This window comes from Phascolarctos cinereus, unplaced genomic scaffold (assembly GCF_003287225.1).
Source record: "Phascolarctos cinereus isolate Bilbo 61053 unplaced genomic scaffold, phaCin_HiC Scaffold_4;HRSCAF=312, whole genome shotgun sequence".
Taxonomy (NCBI): domain Eukaryota; kingdom Metazoa; phylum Chordata; class Mammalia; order Diprotodontia; family Phascolarctidae; genus Phascolarctos; species Phascolarctos cinereus.
Genome location: NW_027555847.1, coordinates 229,388,939 through 229,410,178, shown reverse-complemented (window position 1 = coordinate 229,410,178; position 21,240 = coordinate 229,388,939). Strand labels below are relative to the sequence as shown.

At 39.9% G+C, this 21,240-nt stretch overlaps 1 protein-coding gene across 1 annotated transcript in view; it reads left to right on the top strand.

Annotated features, from left to right (window-relative positions):
• Nucleotides 1-21,240, top strand: part of GABBR2 (gamma-aminobutyric acid type B receptor subunit 2) — an 822,765-nt gene that overhangs the window by 578,746 nt on the left and 222,779 nt on the right. The gene's annotated exons all lie outside the window — the stretch shown is intronic.

The following is a 21,240-nucleotide window of genomic DNA, read 5'->3' as shown; positions in this document are numbered from 1 at the left end:
TAGAATAGATCCAAGGTGATAAGGAGGTGGGGAGAGATAGCTAGAGCCATGGGGAAAGTTCCTAACCCTCCGACTCTAATCCTAAATGCCTCTGATTCCATCTAAGTATCATTTGGGCTGAGCTTTGGAGGAAACTAGAGACTGAGAAATGGAAGCCAAAAAGGAGTGCCTTCCAGGTGTGGAGGGCAGTCAGCACAAAGGCACAGAGATGGTAAATGGAGCTCTGAGTATGAACAACAGAAGACCAATTTGGCCGGACCACAGTATACAAGGAAAGGATCAATATATAACAAGGCTGAAAATGTAGGTTGGGACCAAGTTGTGAAGAAATTTAAATGACGGTGGAGAAGTTTATATCTGACCCTAGGGAAAATAGAGAACCATTGGACTTTTGAGTGTGTAGGTGTATGACATGGTCAAATTTGAGCTTTAAGAACTGAGTTTATGAGCTGTGTGAAGAATGAATTGCAGGAAGGACAAACTTTAGGCAAGGATACCAAATAGAAGGCTACTTAAATATTGCAGGAGGGAGGTGATGAGGGCCTGAGCTAGGGCAGTGGCTGTGTGAGTGAAAAGAAGAGGATGCAAGAGAGATGCTGTTGATGAAGAAATTCAACTTGGCAACCGAGTGGATATTGGGATGAATGAGAGAGAAGAGTGGAAGGAAGACACTGAGGATTTATACCTGGGTACACAATTAAAAATAGAACAAGGAACAGTTTTAAAGGATTAGGGAAAGAGATGTAGCAGAATGGCTTAGTTATTAAAACAGAGCATCAAATTTAGCTCAGTGGCTTCCTGGAAGCTAAAGCAAAAGGGATCTAGGTGGGGTTCTGTGGTCTGCCTCAGTAGACCAAAGAAAGCTCGAGTACAAGGTTATCTTTAGAGAGCAATGTTTTTTTCCTGTCACTGAATTCCAGGAGGAATTTATCTCCTGTGTCTTTTTATAAGGAACAGTGAGTAATATCATGGGCCATATCTTCAACTACAGTTTTGTAAAAGGTACAGCAACCTTGATGAAATGTAAGTTTGGTATATACGCCATTCATAATAGATACAAGCGTACCACTAAATCAGCTCCCTAAAGAATTCTATGGGAGCTGAGATAACGGAGGACAGAAATGTTACTGATGATCTAGGTAGGAGCACTGGATTGCGGTTCAGGAAAACTGATTTGATTCCTGGTTCTGCCCCAATCACAGGTGAGCATATTAACCTTTATGAGCCTCAGTTTCATCTGAACAATGGAGATAATTTTCATACTGTCTCTGTCACAGAAAGTGAAGACAATACTTTATAAACTTTAAAGCACTATTTTAAAATGTGAGCTGCAAGAATAATAGTAACAATTATTGTTATTTTATGCAACTTTGTTGCAGAAGTTTCCAACTGAGTCCTAGCTTTTTTTTAAGTCCTGCTTTTCCCTTCCATTTTCTGTTAGGTGACAAAGAAAGACAGAAGGAGGGAAGGTGGGAAACATTTAGGACTGATATAAAGAATAAAGATTAAAGGTGCTGATGTCAGGAGACCTGAAAAGATTTTTTGAAAAAGGATAATAGAGTAAAAGAGCACGTTATAACCCCATGTCTCTAGCTCTTCCAGGCTCTGAGCTTGCAATGTGTGCTCTTTAAGAGATTATCCTTTGTATTTATTTGACTGGGAACCTCAGGAATGCAAGCTGTGTTACTGGACATTACCTGAGCAGCTCGGGGGGAGTTTCCCCTCTGGTAATGGGGGAGGGAGCCACTAATGTTATTATTTCTGAGGAAAAGAATTCATGCTGCTCAATTAAATCTGAATAAGAGAGGCACGAAGTAGCCCGTTCTGATCTGCACCTGTACAGTAAGTAGCTCATGTCAGTAGGTCAGTCACCTGAGACATTCTACGCATGTGTAGTAAGGTGAGTTAGTATAGCAAGTGTAGCACGCCATCTGGTGGCTTCTTCAGCTGTAGCATGCTTAGTAGCAATCCCAGCCACACTGCCACATTTGACTCTGCCCCTTTGTGAGGGGATGTGTACTTTATATATATATATAAGGATGGCACTTAACAGTTTCTAGAGAGCAATCAGTCTCCATTGAGTTTTTGTCAAGACTATGAGCTTTTTGAGTGTAGAGACTGCCTTTCTGTATACCCCCTGGCACATAGTAGGAACTCAACAAATACTTGTTAACTTCTTGACTGGGCAGCTAAGTGACGCAGTGGATAGAGTGCATGACCTGAAGTCAAGAAGACTCATCTTCCTGAGTTCAAATCTGGCCTCAGACACTAGCTGTGTGACCTTGGGCGACCTGTCACTTAACCTCGCTTGCCTCAGTTTCCTCATCTGCAAAATGAGCTGGAGAAGGAAATGGCAAACCACTCCAGTATCTTTGCTGAGAAAACCCTAAATGGAGTCACAAAGAGTTGAAAACAAGTGAATAACAATAACAAACAAACTTGTTGACTTGCACAAGCAGGTTGAATCATGGTTGAATTTCCCATCAGTACCTCACTATCAATAATCCGTGAAATTGATTAAAGAAAGGACCATGCACATGTGTTAAATTAGTGTTTCCTTGAATCATGTCCTTCATACAGTATAAAAAGTTCTATGAAATGCTAAATATATAATTACATATTTATTTTTTGTATTTATTGCTTTTGACAATTTTCTGTATTTTTTGTTGTTGCTCAGTTGTGTCCAACTCTTTGTGACTCCATTTGGGGTTTTCTCAGCAAAAATACTGGAGTAGTTTGCCACTACCTTCTCTAGCTCACTTTACAGATGAGGAAACTGAGGCAAACAAGGTTGAGTGACTTACCCAGGGTCACACAGGTAGTAAGTGTCTGAGGCCAGGTTTGAACTCACAGAGATGAGTCTTCCTGACTCCAGGCCCAGCATTCTTTCCACTATGCCATCTAGCTGCCCAATTTTATGTATTAAAAGAAGGCATTTTCCCCTCTTTTTCTCTAAAATGTCTCTGACCCTTTTATTCCAAGGTTATTCCATGCTCCTAGATTGGTCCCCAGACCACCATCTATGGAGTATGCCAATGTATTTCAAGCCTCAAAGGGGTTCTATGACCACAATGAGTTTGGGAAATGTGGCTTAGTATACCAGATGTGGGGAAGGCGGTAATGACATTCTGCCATGATAGCTGACTTCGTGTTATTGCACAGACATAAGGCCATTTCTCTGCTGCACAAAAGTTGGCCACAGGGTAGGACTATAATTTTTTTCTATTAAGAAAGGAGCTTTGAACCTGCTTAAGCATTTGAACAAGTGCTCAGTTGAGAGCCCAGAACATGGGGAAAGAATTATTTGGGCTTCAAAAAAATACGTAAGGGGAAGTATTCAATAAACTACATCTGCCATGATAGAATTTCATTATAAGTCCCATGGAACCTCTATTTTGAGTGCGCCTGAATGTTGATAGGCCTCCTAGGATGAGTTAGCTACAAAATACACCTCCGAGTAGGTGAATGAATTGACCCATTGGCTGGGGTTATTGAATGCCATCCATTTAAATGTTGGAGACTATCTGCTAAATGCAGCCATTTTGGTCCATGTATAGTTAATGCTAAGCTGCGGTTTCTGCTAATAATTAACCAATACCTCCAACTGTTTCTTAAGGCTACTCCTTATTACTTCAATATTTCAAGCATCCATAATTTCATCAGTGTGGGCCCTCCCTTCTATTAACTACAGCCTGCAAATGCCCAGTGATTTAATAGATGATCTCTGAGAATTGTTATGGCTGAAAGATGAATCATCAACATGTCGATAAACTCTCTCCACTTAGCTAGGCGAGAAAAGTCCTCCAGTGACATGTGTTTATTGCCAAGTCCACAGTCAAAGCCTTTCTAATTTGGTAGGCTCTACCAGATTTTGTTCTTGACTAGAACAATCTCAGGGAACCAAAGAATCATCTCCATGCAATGATGGGGCATTAAAGGAGGGCTTTAATGGTGTTCACTGGGAGGTCAAGATGATAAACTCTGAGTGATCTTCCTACTGGGCCATTTTGATCATGTCACACCTCTTTGCAAAATATTTAGTGGCTCCCTATTGCCAAATAGGGAGCATAATAAAGTATAAAGTATAAGTTAATGATTCAAATGAGGTATAAATTACTGATCCTGGCATTCAAAGCCCTTTATAATCCAGCTTTAATTTACCTTTATAGCCTAGAGTTTTCTCTGAAATCCAGTAGGATTCCACCTTCTTTGAACTTGACACGTAATGTGTAATATGGGCAAAGTTCATTTGGTCATTTGATGTACCAACTATATAGACATTGATAAAATGTCCAAGTGCTTTTACTCAGATCTCCATTAGCTTTCTGAAGTTGTTTCTGCCATGGTACTATTTGATAATTTTCCTTAGGGGTATTACATGATGGCTCTACCTTTCCTACTGTGGTTCTTACCATGGCAATGGTTGCCATATCTATTGTTCTGTACAGGTACAGAAATACCTTATACTTTCTATCAAGTACTATAGGAGAATGAGTTCATTCATTGTGGTTACAGAAGATGTCAGCTTTTCAAAATTATTCTGTTTTGATATTATTGGTCTGAAGGTTTCCAGAATTCGAGTCAAAATTGTCCATCTCCTTTTCAAAACCATTTGAGATTACAATACTATTTTCCTCCTTTATTTTGTTATTGGGTATAATCTCTGAAGAGTGCATTAAGTAAAGATTTTCAATGGACTTGGGGTCTTTAACTCTTCTTCAGATTTTGGTAGCTCTGATTTCATCAAATCTAATGAAATCTCTAATTTCATCCATTCTAATCTTAGGGATAAAATAATTTTTATGATTACCTTGCACTGGTTGGAAACACATCACTACGTAACTTGAGACTAAGGGAACAGTTGCCAAAAAGTGCTAAGAAGGCCCTGCCTAAAATATAGCTGGTGAGACCTACTTCCAACTTTGTTACATAATAATAATACTGGTACATAGTGAACATATGCACATCTTCAGTCCATTTCAAATACATGAGTGGTTTTACCATTTAAGTGGTCAATAGCATTTGCACCAAAGCATTTCTAGCAGGTGGGGAAATTGGTATTCTAATTTGTTCTGATAGATCTTCCTTCATGTCATGCCAGAATATGAATGAGTACAACTTATTCCATGTCGTCTGTGTCAAGTAATAAATAGGTAGCTAAGTGGAGCAGTCGATAGAGTGCTAAACTCTATAGTCAGGAAAATCTGAGTTCAAATCTAGCCTCGGACACTAACTAGCTATGTCAATCTAGACGCTTAACCTCTATATGCCTTAGTTTCCTCATCTGTAAAATGAGCACAATAATAGCACCTACCAAGGTTGTTGTGAGGATGAGATAATATAGGGTGTCTTAAGTTATTAAAGCTTAAAATGGTACTAAAACTTTTAGAATGCCCTGTATTTGCAAAGCATTTTGTAAACCTTAAAAGACTATATATATAAAATGTGTGTATGTATATATGTATGTGTGTATATATATGTGTGTGTATATGTATGCATGTATATATATATATATACACACACACACATGTATGTATGTTATTATTATTATTATCATTATTATTATCATTGCCATTGTGGTCATTAAATGCCATCACCCTGGCTGGCATACCTTTATTTTGCCAGTCATCTCCTGCCTCCCCATGACATAGATGATTAGAGAAGCAGGTAATTGTTTCTGTTATTTTAAACAATGTAAATTAATTGTCACAACAAAGAGATCAATAGAAGCCCCAAAGTGCTTAGTCCAAAAACACCTGAGTTTACTTGACAGACAGAGATGACTGCCAAAGCCAATGTAGGGCTAGTATATGAACTCTTTTATAAATCTTCTAAAGAATGATGATGGACAAGAGAACAGTGTAGGGTAAAAATAGTTTAAAGAAAGCTTGGAAAGATAGCCAGCTAATCAAAGTCATCCCAAGGACATCTATCAATTACTCAACAAGAATTTTTAAGTGCTACCACATGCCAAGCTCCATACTAAGTGTTTACATTCTAAAAGGGGAGACAACATGTAAATTAATAGGTATATATAGTTACCTTACAGGGGAAAGAAATACCTGGTGAGGGGACTGAGAGGGAGAGACCTCTTCCAGAAGGTAATGTTTGATCTGAGGCTTGAAGGAAGTCAGGGATTCTAAGACTCATGGGTAAGGCATGGAGGATAGCCAGTATGAAGGATCAGAGATATGACCTGGGATGCCAGGGGCAGGTGGTGACATAGTAGATAGAACTCTAGCCTTGAAGCCAGGAGGACCTGAGTTCAAATCTGGCCTCAGACACTTGACACTTACTAGCTGTGTGACCCTGGCAAGTAATTTAACCCCGATTGCCTCACCAAAAAGCAAAAAAAAAAAAAGAAAGCTGGGATGCCATGTGTGAGGAACAAGTAGACAAGTATATCAGGACTAGAAAGTAGTAGAGGGAAGTACAACGTGAGAAGGATGGAAAGATAGGAAGGAATGAAGTTGTGAAGGGGTTTAAATGTAAACAGGAGAGTTTATATTTGATCCTAGAAGCAATAAGGAGTTTCCTGAGTTGGGGGGGGGAGAGGAAAGAAACAAGCATTTATAAAGCACCTGCTGTATGCCAGGAAACCATGCTATGTATCTTTCAAATATCTCACTTGATCCTCACAACAATTCTATGAAGTAGGTTCTATTATTATCTTATTTTATAGTTGAAGAAACTAAGGTATGCAGACTTTATATGACTTGTCAAGTCTTCCTGATTCTAGGCCCACTGCTCTGTCCACCATACCATCTAACAGCAAGGTCATATAATCGGACCTTTAATTTAGGAAAATCACTTTGGAGGCTATATGGAAGATGAAAGATGGATGCAAAGAAACTGGAGTCAGGGTGCCTATTGCAATATTCCAGTCAGGAAGTGATGAGGACTTGGATTAAAGTGGTGAGTATGAGTGTGGAGAAGTAGGTACATAGGAGAATGTTGTGGAAGTAGAAATGACAAGATTCAGCAATTGATTCAATATGTGGGTTGAGCGCACGTGAGGAATCAAGGATGACACCAAAGTTATAATCCTGGTGACTAGAAAGATGGCGGTGCCTTTGACAGTAATTGGGAAGTTTAGAAGAGGAATGGGTTTAGTGAAGAAGGTAATGTTTTTTGTCTCTGTTTTACACATATTGAATCTGAAATGTCCATTAGTTGATGAAGTGGCATTCAGGATAGAGGCTAAAGCTGGATATGTAGATCTGGGAATCATCAGCAAAGGGACAAGCCAACCAGTGGGAGCAGATGAAGTCATCAAGTGAGAAAGGGTAGAGAAAAGAGAAGAGAGCCCAAGACAGGGCCTTAGAGACACCTACATTCAGTGGACCCAACGTAGAGGAAAAGCCAGCAAAGGAGACTGAGAAGCAGTCAAAGAGACATAAGAGAGCAGTGTCACAAAAACCCAGAAGGAGAGAAGGTAGAACTGAACTTGTCCACCCAGGGTAGAGATTGGGAAAGGAGGAAAATGGTATCAGAGCAGGACTGTGAGGGCCTGGGAAAATATGGAGGTCATGATGAGGACAAGGAAGGGGTGGTAATCGAATTATTTCTAAATAATAGCAGTTGGAAGTGACTATTAGTATCTAAATGCAATGATTATTTAGAAACAATTTGATGAGATAATGGTGGCAAGAAGGCAGCTAGGTGACTCAGTGGATAGAGTGTCAGGACTGGTTGGGAAGACTCATCCTCCTGAGTTCAAATCCAGCCTTAGACACTCACTGGCCTTGTGACCCTGGGCAAGTCATTTAACCCTGTTTGCCTCAGTTTGCTCACTTGTAAAATGAACTGGAGAAGGAAATGGCAAACCACTCCAGTATCTTTCCCAAGAAAATCCCAAAATGGGATATGATATGACTGAAATGACTGAACAACAACAGTGTGCCAAGCCGTAAGTCAGGCCCTAGAGATACAAAAATAAAACAGTCCCTGCCCTCAAGTAGCTTACATTCTGGAGAGGAGGGAGCAATAGATAATATAAAATCAGGACAAAGTAATTTGGGGGCCTGAGTGGAGCCCAAAACTGGGAGAAGGAGGAAAAGACTTTTCAGAAATGGCACTTGACCTGATCTTTAAAGGGTGGAAGAGGCTTCAGCATGGCGCCAGGGACAGGAAGCAGGTGTCATGTACAGGTAATAGCAAATAGGCCAGTTTGGGTGAAACACAGAATATGTACATGGGGGAGTAACATGCAATAGGCCTGGAAAGGAATCTGGGGGCCAGTGGTGAATGGCATTAAGTACCAAACAGAGTAGTTTGGGTTTTATCCTAGAAGCAAAGGGGAACCACTGAAACTTCTGGAGCAGAATATCAAAATCATCAGACTCTAGGAATATACATTTGGCTGCTACATGGAGGATGGGTCTGTGAAAGAAGAGGTTAGATGCAGAATGAGTAATTAAGAAGATATCTTAATAGTCCAGGTGAGAGATGACCAAGGCCTAAATGGTTATGTGAGTAGAAAAGAGGACAGATACAAGAGATATCAGAGACAAGACTTAGAGGCAGAATCAACAAGGAAAGTGATTTGCAAACTATTAAGCATGAGAAAAAGGTGAGGCATGTGAGCTCTTAAGAAGAAAAATTAGCAGCTTTCACATAGGAAAAAAAAATTAGCTTCTTATCCAATCCACCCAAATGTAATTGTAGATTGCATTTAGATACTAATAGTCAATTCCAGCTGCTATTATTTAGAAACAATTTGATTATGCGCCCTGCGGTAATAAAAGACAAAGTCTTCTCTAAAGTGCTTGACACAATCACTGAATGAATTCTTTCAGTCTCTCAATTCACTTCTTTACCAAAATAACATAATACACAATTATTGATACAATCTTAGTAATTATAGGCCTGGGAGATTCTCTTGAGTTTTGCAGATTGAGGATACGAACTGTGAAATAGCTTCACTGTCTTATTCCTTAAGATGTCGCATTGCTGTAGTCTAATTCCGAGCCAGGGAAATAATCGAGTTAGTTTTCTTCTCATTCATTCATTCATTCATCATTTATGAAGTGCCTACTATGTACAGAGCACTCTGCTAGAAGCTGGGGGAGATAAAAATATCTCACAGAGCTTAAAATGTAATAAAGGGAACAGCCTCAAGATAATAGTTCACATTCGTATCAGGAGTCAGCTGGAGCTAGCTTGAACTGGCTCCCAAAAGGGATTGTTAAGTTTTCAGTGTGAACTAACAATTATGGCTTGATTTATTGTACTTGTTGATTTTCTAGACTTGAGAAAGTGATGGAGAAAATATTAATAATACTTAAAATTGTGTCCTACATATATATTTCCCCCCAGATAGCCACTTGTTAAACATTCACCAGCACATTCCTATTTGTATGGACCTAAGTTTTGCAAAGCATTTTCCTCGTAACAACCCTATGAATTAAGTAATATTGGCATTATTCTCGCTATTGACACTAGAGGAAACTGAGGCTCAAAAAAAGACTAAGTGAGGGGCAGCTAGGTGGTGCAGTGGATAGAGCACTGGCCCTGGATTCAGGAGGACATGAGTTCAAATCCAACCTCAGACACATAACACTTATTAGCTGTGTGACCCTGGGCAAGTCACTTAACCTCATTGCCTAGCCAAAAAAAAAAAAAAAGACGACTAAGTGACTTGTCCAAAATTGCATAATTAATAAAGCCAGGATTCAAGCCCAGGTCTACTGATACCAAGGCTAGCATTCATCCTTCCTATATGCTTTCCAGAAAAATATAATACCAACTAAGATATGATAAGGACATAAGAAGGATATGAAGTGGTTTGATATCGTTAAGACAGGGGAAAATTAAGACAATATAGAAGAGCTGATAATAGTGTGACTTCCCAGATTATCTGTGTGTGATGCTAACTCTAATAGAAAAGCACTCATTAAAACTGGGAAGATAAAGAAGAGGAATATGTTTCAAATGGCCTGGAAATGGACTGTTCTAACCGTTTTCCCCCACTCCCAACCTGTGATTTTATGGGTATGGCCAACATCCACAGAGGAAATTCCCACAACCAGTACAGATCAACTACTGTTCTGTAATTAATAGTCTTTAAAAATTACCTGAAGAATTAAGAGGTTAAGGTCACCCAGAGTCACCCAGCCAGTTATTGTCAAAAGTTAGAGATGAAGCCAGGTTTTCCTGACTCTGGGGGCAGCTCTCCTTTCACTATGTTGTTGTTCAGTCATTTCAGTCCTGTCTGACTCTCTGTGACTCTATTTGGGGTTTTCTTGGCAAAGATACTCAAGCGGTTTGACATTTCCTTCTCCAGCTCATTTTATAGTTGAGGAAACTGAGACAGACAGGGTTAAGTGACTTGCCCAAGGGTCACAGAGTAGCTGTCTGAGGCCAAATTTGAACTCTGGTCTTCCTGACTCCAGGCCCAGCGCTCTATCCACTGTGCCACCTAGCTGCCATCTCCTTTCACTATGCCATGTGTCATTTTATGGCAAGACAAAGAATTTCTTAATCTATTTTTGTGACATGGATCCTTTTGGCAGTCTGGTGAAAATTATGGACCCCCTTTCAGAACAATTTAATTAAATGCACAGAATAAAACACTTCGGAGTGCAAAGGATGCCAAGTATATTGAAATACAGTTACCAAATATTTTTTTAAAACAAGTTCATAAAATGCCGTCCACATCCAGAGAAAGAACTATGGAGTTTGAATGCAGATCAAAGCATACTATTTGCTCTTTTTTGTTCTGTTTTGTTTTGTTTCCTCTTTCTTGCAATTCCTCCTATTGGTTCTAATTCTTCCTTGCAACATGACTAATGTGAAAATATGTTTAATAAGAACGTATATGTACAGCCTATATCAGATTGCACACCATCTTGGGAAGAGAGGTGGGAAGAAAGGGGAAGAAAAATTTAAAACTTAAAAACGTATGAAAATGATTGTTGAAAACTAAAAATAAATCAATTAAAAAAAAACAAGTTCATAGGACCCCCCCACCCCATCCCCCCAGGTTAAGAATCCCTAATCTAAGTGATAGGCAGCTTAGTGGTGCAGTGGATAGAGTACTGGGCCTAGAGTCAGGAAGACGCATCTTCCTGAGTTCAAGTCTGGCCTCAGATATTTACTAGCTGTGTGACCCTGAGCTAGTCACTTAACTCTGATTACCTCAGTTTCCGCATCTGTAAAATGAGCTACAGAATGAAATGGCAAACTTCTCCAGTATCTTTGCCAAGAAAGCCCCAAAATGGGTCACAAAGATTCAGACGTGACTGAAAAATGACTAAACAACAACAATTCTAAGTAATAAATTTTAAATAAACAGAAGTAGTCTATGATGCAGGACCACATAACATTTTCTTCATGAAAGATTATGTGTTAGGTCTTTTTTTTCCCCTAAGACCATCACCTCTTCCTCTGTTCTTGATGGCATTCAGTCTAAGAAAAATGAAAATAAAATCTGAAAAGTCTCAAGTGTTTGATTTTTTTGTGATACTGTAATCGGGAAAGCAGAGTAGTAGAGCCCTGAGAGAAATAAGGCATCAGCTGCTGTCAAGTGCCTGACTGAGAACACCCAGCAGTCTCTCTCCCACTCTAAGGCTGCTAGCAGGCAACATGGAAAAACAGAGATAGCCTAGCCTAGCACTCTGGACTAGGCTGAAACTAGCCCTTGTATTATCTATTTATTGTATCGGGGTGAATGAGGTGTTCAGGGAGGTACTAGTGTACCTCTGGTCTGAGGGCTTGCCAAGCACTTTTCAGGGCTTCTCATCCCCCTTTGGTGTCCACCTGGCACCCAACTCTCCCCTATGGCTCCAAGAAGCTGTAGCAGGTACAGCCACCCCATTGCAGTAACCATCTCTTCAGATGAGCTAAACCAGGTTGCATGACCCAAGGGTGAGCAAGATATCCAGGATAGTGAGGCCTCTTTGTGGCAGGGCAGTATAGACCTAAGGAACCTGTTTAACTGAGTGGCTTTAACTTGGTTCAATTTAATTCAATTCATTAAATATTTATTGAGTGCCTACTGTGTGCAGGCACTGTGCTAAGTGCTAAATAGCAAAGAGGAAGATAGTCCCTGCCCTCAAGGAGCTTACAGTCTAATGGGGAAAGACAACAGACAAAAGGAACTAATAAGTGGGGGAGGGACAGAAACCAGAGGATGCCCAACACGAGGGCATGTTCTGTGGAATTTGAACCAAGCAGAGCTGCAGATAGAAAGTGGAGAGGGTACGTCCAAATCCCTGCTCTCTATAAAGCAAAGCTTTGGGAGGAATTGAGTGTTGCACCCCTCCAGCCTTCCAGTCAGAGGGAAGAGGAGGCTGAGAGAGGTAGGAAAGTGGTAAGTATCTAAAAGAGTTAATGGCATGATGATGAGATTTCAGGTGATCAGCTTATCCTGAGAGGGGCATTGTGTTCCATGGGGTGCAAACCAGGCAGAGTTGCAGATGGAAAGTGTATATCTTTATATGTTAATGTCCTGGTGCATGTTGCCTTGTTCTATATGAATCCCTGGGGGAAGTCTTGTGTATTGGGCTATGTTATAAGTTGCAGGAACTTTTCAGGACAAGATATAAAAAAGAACTGATTAATAATGAATTCAGGTCACAAGGTCCAGGTCCTTGATGTCTTCTGACCTCTTCCCTATTCTCCCAGGCATGCCTGTGTCAGAGGCCGCAGAACCCATCCAAATATCAGATTAAAGTCTAAAATTGAAAAAGCTTAAATAGAAGAGAGATCTTGCCAAGATCCTAACATCAAAAAAGGTATCTAATAATAAATGAAAAGCCCATTACCTCATTCCTGTAAATCCTTGAAGCTCTCAAAAAAATGATGCTTCTTAGTGTCAAGACTTCAGTACTATAAAACTCAAGATCTCACTGGTGTGGGCACTTCTTAACTAATACAGATTACCACCCCTCCATGCCTTAATAGATGATGCAGTGAATTGCTCGTTGTATCAGGTTGACATCCATCTATTAACTGCTACTCTCCAGGTCCATTCAACCCATCTCAACTCTGTCTAATAGGCCTGTCTTCCAGTCATGATCTCTCTATCTTGTCCTCAATAGCTTGAGAGACTTCATCATGTATTTTGCAGAAATCCAGATATATTTTGTCCATTAAACACCACTGTCCAGGCCCCAATCTGCCAGGTTATTGACCCTGGGGTCTCAAGATATAAAATGGCAGCTTCCTCATGTGTCCAAAGAGTAGAAACATAGAACTATAATATTGGCAAGGACTCTGTTATCTTGCCTATGTGCATGACTTTCGACAGGGCCATATTTAAGTCATTAAAGCAGGACAGACCATCTGTACTGTTTTTAATTAGTATGTAGCATTTCAACATTTTCACACTGGTGACTGAAACTAGAAATATCCATCCACTTGTAAGGAATGAGTCAGATTTGAGGACTGGTGAAAGTAATCTTTTTCTTTCCATTTTCCCCCCTATAACTTGACTTTTCACTGAACTGGTAGTTATAAATGTATTTTTAAAGCTTTATTCATGATATACCTGTCATCGGTTTCCAGAAGTCACATTTTTATGCTTTTTAGTAAGATTTATGGCTCACCTTGGCAAGTATTGCTATTTATAATTTATATTGGGACTAAGCCTCCACTGAGGTGATCTCAGATGCCTGATTGTGTGCAGAACTGACCCTGGCTTCCTGAATGCTATGCTAGCTGAACCCAAGCCATGGCTGGTCCTACCAAGCTAGAGAGGTTTTAAGAGTAGCCAGAAGATAATGTAGACCATGTGTGTCTTAGCTCATCACCAGAGGGTTGTCTTAGAAGTGATGTATCTTTTTGGACATTGGCAGTTCATTAAACGATCTAGTAAGTCAGGAACGGGCTGTAATCTGCATGAGATAAAGAAGTGCCCGCATCAAAGAGATCATGAAGCCTTAACACATTCAAATACTAGCTCTAAAATGGTTTTTCCGTCTTTAATTAGGTCTCTATCATACAGGTTGGCTAAAAGTAATGAATTGTATTGTTGAATGGTTGGTCCAGTTTGTCCATCATCAGAAGATGGAGGGAGGGGAGTGCATGAAAGACACTGTGGGAAAGGAAAAGCATGCAGGCTGGGCTAATAGAATTTAATATGCAAGCCAAAGTCAAATGAAGGAAGAAGACATACCACCACATATAACCAGTGAGTAGAGGTTGTCAAAGATTCTCATCGTTACAGGTGATTGCTTCTTCAGGACCAGAGTGCCTTCCCCACCCGTTCTTCTTCTGATTTCAGTATCCTTGATCTTAACTTAGTAATCAGATTCAATTTTCTTATGTTCTTGATTTGTTTTCTATTTGTGCATCTGCTTAAGGCTAGATTTTGGTCTATAGGCTTCCAATCCTAAATTGACACTACCTACTATACCTTGCTAAGTGGTGTCATAGATAAAGCAGTGGACTTGGGAGTTAAGAAGACCTGAGTTCAAATCTTGCCTCAGAAACTTTCCAGCTATGAACCCTGAGCATGTCACTTGACCTCTACCTGCCTCAGTTTCCTCATCTATGAAATGGGGATAATAATGGTATCTACCCCCAGAGTTGTCATGGGGATCAAGTGGGATAACATTTGTAAAGTGTATGTAAATGCTAGCTGTTATTATGTGAATTATTAACTCTTGTTATGGAAGCCCAGCAGGAAAGCTCTAAACCTCCCTGGAAGCATCACTATCCACCCACTGGGCTCTTCCTAAACAATGAAGAACACTTTAGACTGGAATTTTTTTCATACAGACAACTTCATCCCTGTCAAGACTTCAGGGATCAAGAAGGGGTTGCTGCCCTATCCCTTACCTTTCTCCCCCTGTACCTATAGCCTTGCCTAGAGGGTCCAATTTCTACCCCCCTCTCCCCTGAAAATCCATACAAACTGACATGAACAGAGGTTCATGGTATTAGGTAATCTGATCTTCCAAAGCCATGATCTACCTGAGTTCTAAACATAAACAGAGGTTCATGGTATTATGTGTATACCCAGCCCCAATGTATCATTTTGGGAGATCTATGAATAGCCAAAAACATAAACCACATCACAGTGATGGGCTTAGAATGGATACTTCCCTGTTGGTGTCAGAAGTCCTACTTGAGGAGACTACTGAATTCTACATGGATATGGGATAGTATTTAATTACCCCTATCTGGCATTGAAGGCAAATAGGATCATTTCACCCATGGTCAGAGTTTTTGAATCAGTGTATGGTCCTCTGTCTGTCACCAAAGTCCAGTACCTGATGGTGTCTCTCAGGTGTCATTACCACGTACGCCAAGCATTGTCTTGTCAAAGCGTCAGTAGTGAGGTTGCATCACTAGTAGTTGCTGTCAGTCATTGTAATATCCAGGCACTGTCTTCCCAGCTGTCAATCTGCTCCTTTGGCCCTCTCCTGTTCCAGTTTAAGCCTGCATCATGTCAACTAAACAACTCAGCCTGAACCACAATGAAAAACTTCCTAGCTTAGAGAGAATAACAGAAGACTTTTCCTAATTTCCCCCTGATGGCAATACCTTTCTCTGCAGATTACTTTCCTTTTATTCTATATGTGTCTTATATGTAACTAGTTACTTACATTGTTCTTTCCCTCATTAGAATATAAGCTCCTTGAGGTCAGGGATGGTGTTTTTGTCTTTATTTTGTCTCCACTGGGCTTAACACAGTGATTGGCACATAGTAAGTGTACAATAAATGCTTTTTGATTCACCATTGAAATAAATTAAATGTAATTAGTTACAAAGCAATTTTAGTTTTGTTGATATTCAATATCAAATTTATAATCATTTTAGATTTAACTTTTTTTAAACCAGTAAAACAACGGATCTTTTTGAAAAAAGGAAGAAAAAATAAAATTTTCCTAATGGTTAGAAGTGACCAGAAGTGGAATTGACTGCCTACAAAGGTATTGAAGTTCTCTTACATGGAAGGATTCCAGGCAGAAACTAGACAATTGCTTGCCTAAGAAAAAAGAGTACTGACCTTGAAGTCAGAGGGGTTCAAATCCTTCTTCTAACACTTACTATCTTGTCAAATGACCTTGGGCAAGTCACTTCACTTTTCTGGGCCTCAATTTCCTTACCTGTAAAATGAGGGGGAGGTCCCTTCTAGCTCTAGATCTGTACTCTTATGAGATGCTTTTCAGATGAAGAGTGGTCCATAGATAAGCTTCAAAGTCCCTTCTTTTAACCTTGAGATTCTGTGACAGGTCTCCATTCTTCACAATCTTGGATTAGTTAAAGACCTGTCTTCATTCCCCTGTGGTCTTGTTCTTTGGCTGACTTCCTGATTCTGACCTATGTTCCTGTCTTCATTTTCTGTTTGCTTCAACTATTTTCCCTTAGATTCCATTTTTCTTATGCTAGCCAAGTTCTAGGGCCCTGATGAACCCATCCATGACAGCTCAACAGGAAAAGCTCAACCCTTTCCCCTGACACATTTTAGATTTCATTCACTCTGCCCTACTGTACCATGGTTTCTTTATTTCCTCCATTGCACTCAAGATTCCACTGACATTTGAAATACCCTTTGTATCTGGCCTATTTTCCACCAATGTCACCTGTCTTTCTTCTGTTCTTACTCCCTGGCTCAACATAAGAGGAAAATTAACCTCCTCGACCTTCGGGACACTGGGTTGGATGTAATATTTTCCACATCCAAGGCTGTCAAGGATTGATCTGGAGTTAGTGATGATGTATTCCTTTGCATCATCAACACAACAGGACTCACAGTTATATGAATTATATTTGGGGAAAGCAAAAGCCCCACTCTCTGAAAACTCTCCCTCATTCTATTTCTAATTAAAAAGACTGGATAAAAGAGGCAATTGTGTCTAAATCCAGAATATCAAGTATACCTGCATTTCATACCAGGTAACCATTGCCACAGATGCTTCCATAAGGAATTACAGCAAAGCTAGAAGGTACCTCAGTGCAACAATGAACAGAAAATCTTCACAATAATTTTATCTCTCTAGTTACTGAGCATTGTGTAATAGAAAGAGCTCTGAATTTTACGAACTGAGTTCCAGTCTGAGTTCTCTCCCTAACTGATTGTGGCTCTGGGTCTCAGTTTCCTAATCTGTAAATTAGGGAGTTGCACTGAGGCACCTTCTAGCTTTGCTGTAATTCCTTATGGAAGCATCTGTGGACCTGGTGGAGGGCGTCAGAAGACTTTCTCTTAAACTCTTAAAAAAATTGGAAACATATCTAAAAGCTAGTGAAGTAGAGATTGCTGTCTTTCACACTTGCATCTTTTTCTCCATTTCCTGCCTTTGATTTTTTTTTTGTAACACTGTTGTTAGTTGTGGTCATTAATTGTCAGGGACCCTGCCCAGCACTCTGAGGATAACAATGAAGAAGAGGCCAGCCAGCCATCGATCTGTGAGAGCCTTTATGTTCAGAAGAACTGACCAGGCAGCACAAGGCTGAGCAAATAGGTTTGAGAAGCTCTTGCTTCAAAAGCAGCAAAAGTCTGAGGCAGCTGCCAGGCAATCTGATGCCACAGAAAGCATTAGGATTGTAGACCCTTAATTTAGAGCTAGAGTAGAACTCAAAGGCCATCTACTCCAACCTTCTCATTTTATAGCTGAGGAAACAGAGGCCCAGAGGTGTTAAGGGACCTTCCCATACTCAGCATGTAGTAAGTTGTGAAGCAGAATTCTGTCTTAACATAGACTTAGGATCGTTTGGAGCACCCAGAGCCCAGTATAAGCTCACAAAAAAGATAGAAAAGCAAGCCAGCTTTATTGAGAGGAGATACAAATCAAAAGACAATCAGGGAGAATGAGGGAAACAGGTCAGATTGGCTGGCTATAGCATGAGTAGAATTGGGTTCCCCAGTAGAGCCCTAGAGAAAATGGGGTAAGGTTTCCCAAACCAATAAAGTCTAATGTGTTTTTGTCTGGGTCTAGCAGGACTAAGCTTTGGGGGAGGGAGTGAGGAGCCTGGCCCTAGGAGCTCTTGCTGATGTGGAGGGAGAGAAGAACGTTGGGGAATTAGAAGCTAGTTGATATTCAGACTCCTTATCTATGGGAAAGGGGGCTTTGGGCCATCACTGCTAGTCTTCTTCTGACAGGTGATTCAGTTTTCCTGAAGAAGTTTTTGAGCTTTCCTATGGGCTTCTTCATTTAGTTGGATCAAGAAGGCTACGGAATGCCTTGCAGATTCAAAGCCAGGTCCTCTGACTCCAAATCTAGTGTCCTTTCCATTATACCACACTGCAAACAGTGAATCATATTTCTAGAGAAAGGTTGCAATGGTGCCTGGCTTTTCATGATATTGCACATGCATATGCGCACGCGTGCACACACACACACACACACACTACAAATATGAAAAGAAACAAAATTGTTAGAAATTCTTAAAAGAAAATTAAGAATCATTGGAAATACAACAAGCAAATGGAAAAAGAGCTGTCCCATGAAATGAATAAATATTATGGAATAAAGAAGAAAGAAACCTACTGAACTAATATCAGAAGTATCATCAGGAAAGAGGCGCGAAAGTCCAAAAGACACACTTAGATGGATTGTAAGGCACACATAGCAACAAAGCACACATAGAAGAAGAATTAAAATCCTGATATCAGCTCCTCTCCACCTCCAAAAAAAAATTGAAATGAATTAAAAGAACTCAACACCGCTTTTTAAAAAAATCTAGGGCAAGGTGGAGATGGATTGATGACAAAGCTCAACAGACTAGAAAACACATAGAGAATTCAAAATTGCAATAAAAACAACTAAAATGGGATTAATCGAGTAGAAAACAGGATGGCAGACCATGTAGTAAAAATGTAAAAACAAGCTCAGAAAAGAATTCATCTGGAAAAAAGATTAGGAAGCAGTGCAGAATAAAATGATAGGTTTAGAAAACTGATCAAGAAGGCGAAGCCTTGGAATTATTGGAAGCCCAGAAAATAAAGCCAAAAGAGAGTGAAGATACCACACTTCAGAAAACTACACTAGAAATATCACCAGAACTATGAAACCCAGGCAACACACATCAAAAATAAAGAATTCATAGAACTCCAATAAAAAGGTAATCAAAAATCAACTCATACAGGTACCTCATCCTCAAACTTCAGAACAAAGAAAAAAAAATGTGATCTCATCAGCAAGATATTGGCAAAACCACAGTTGTGCTTTACCAAAACTCAAAGAAACACTTTAATCCAGCACTTAGCACAGTGCCTAGCACACGCTAGGTGCTAAATAGAGGTTTATTGACTGATTCAAAAAGCATTCCTTAAATGTCTGCAATTTCTAAGGTACTGTCCTAGGTACTAACAAAACAAAGCTCATTTTTTTTTTTTACATTCCTGCCCTCAGAGAATTTCTATTCCACTACGAGGACACATTTAAACAGACAAATTAAAATATGATTTCAAATAGGAGAGAACACTGAGGGCCAGCAAAGCTTTCCTGTAAGAGGTGGCACCTAAGTTGTGCATTAAAGGAAGTTAAGGATTCTAAGAGGGAGAAGCAAGAAGGAAGTATATTCTAAGCATGTCACAACAGCTTGTGCAAAGAGTTGTAGAAGAAAGATGGAATCCTAGGTTCAGAGAACAAAAAAGTAGGTTAGTGGACTGGAATAGAAAGTAAGCACAATGAAGTACTGTGAAATAAATGTGGAAAGGTATCAATCACTCAATCAGCAAATATTTATAAGCACTTACCATATACAAGGCACTGTGCTAAGCACTGGAAATTTTTTTAAAAGTAAAAACAATCCATGTCCTCAAGGAATTTATATTCTAATGGGGGAAAACAGTATGGATATATACACATATGTACGGGTGTGCGGAACCAGCTCAAATCAGATTGAGAAAGCTGATTGTAAATCTTCAGTGTGAACATAAACACTTCATAAACTGATAAGCACCACAAATCAGTGTTTGATCTATTGTATTGCTGATTTCTAAACTTAAGAAAGTGATGGATAAAATACTAATAATGCATATTAAACTTCAAACTAGGCTGTACATACATTTTATTTATTGAGCTGCTTGTTAAATGTTCACCAGCACACCTATCTGCCTCAGTTTCTCACGTGTAAAATGAACTGGAGAAGGAAATGGCAAGCCGCTCCAGCATCTTTGCCAAGAAAACCCCAAAATGGGGTCACAAAGAGTCAAACATGACTGAAAATGCCTCAACAACAAGAACAAAGTATGTTATGTGTGTGTGTGTGTGTGTGTGCGCGCGCATGCACGCACGTGCGCATACAAGATAACCTTAGAAGGGAAAACACTGGCAATTGAAGGGACCAGGAAAGGCCTCCTGCAGACAATGCTCTTTGAGCTGAGTTTTTAAGAAAGCCAGGTATTCTAGCAGCAGGGATGAAGAAGGAGCACATTCCAGGCATGAAGAACAGCCAGCCCAAAAGAAGCATAGATGAAAAATAGAGCATTGGGTGTAAAGAACAGAAAGTAGGCTGGTATGGCTGGACCACAGAATATACATAAGGAATAATGTGTAAGAAGAATAAAAAAGATGTGAAGGGGCCAGGTTATGAGTATCTTTTAATGCTTGAAGAGTATGAGATTTTACTCTAAAGGTAGTAGGGCACCATTGTAATTTATTGAGTTAGGGGAAAGAAAAGGGTACCATGGTCAGATCTGTGCTTTAGGAAAATCTCTGGCAGTTCCGTGGCAGACAGGTTGGAATGGAACAAGACTTGAAGCAGGGAGACCAATTAGACTTCTGTTGCAAATAAAGTGACTAAAACATCCATGCCCTTTGACACAAAGATTCCATTGCTGGGCATATACGACAAGGAGGTCAATGACAAGAAAGACTTTACATACACTAAGATATTTATAAGGGCAGCTAGGTGGTGCAGGGGATGGAGGTCTAGCCTTGGAGTCAGGAGCACTGAGTTCAAATCCAGCCTTAGACACTCAACGCTTACTAGCTGTGTGACCCTGGGCAAGTCACTTAACCCCGATTACCTCACCGAAAAGCAAAAAAAGATATTTATTAGTGGCACTTCTGTGGTAGCAAAGAGCTGGAAACAATAGATGTCCATCAATTGGGAATGACTAAGCAAATGAGTACAATGGAATAACACTTCACAGAAAAAAAATGATGACCATAATGAATACAAAGACACACAGGAAGGCATGTGGACTGATTCAACATGAAGTAAGTAGAACTCAGAAAAATAATTAACAATGACTACAGAGATTCAAGTAGAAAGAAGAAGAACAACAAAATAATCAAAAGTGAGTGTTGCAAAATTATAATGATCAAGCTAAGCCCAAAG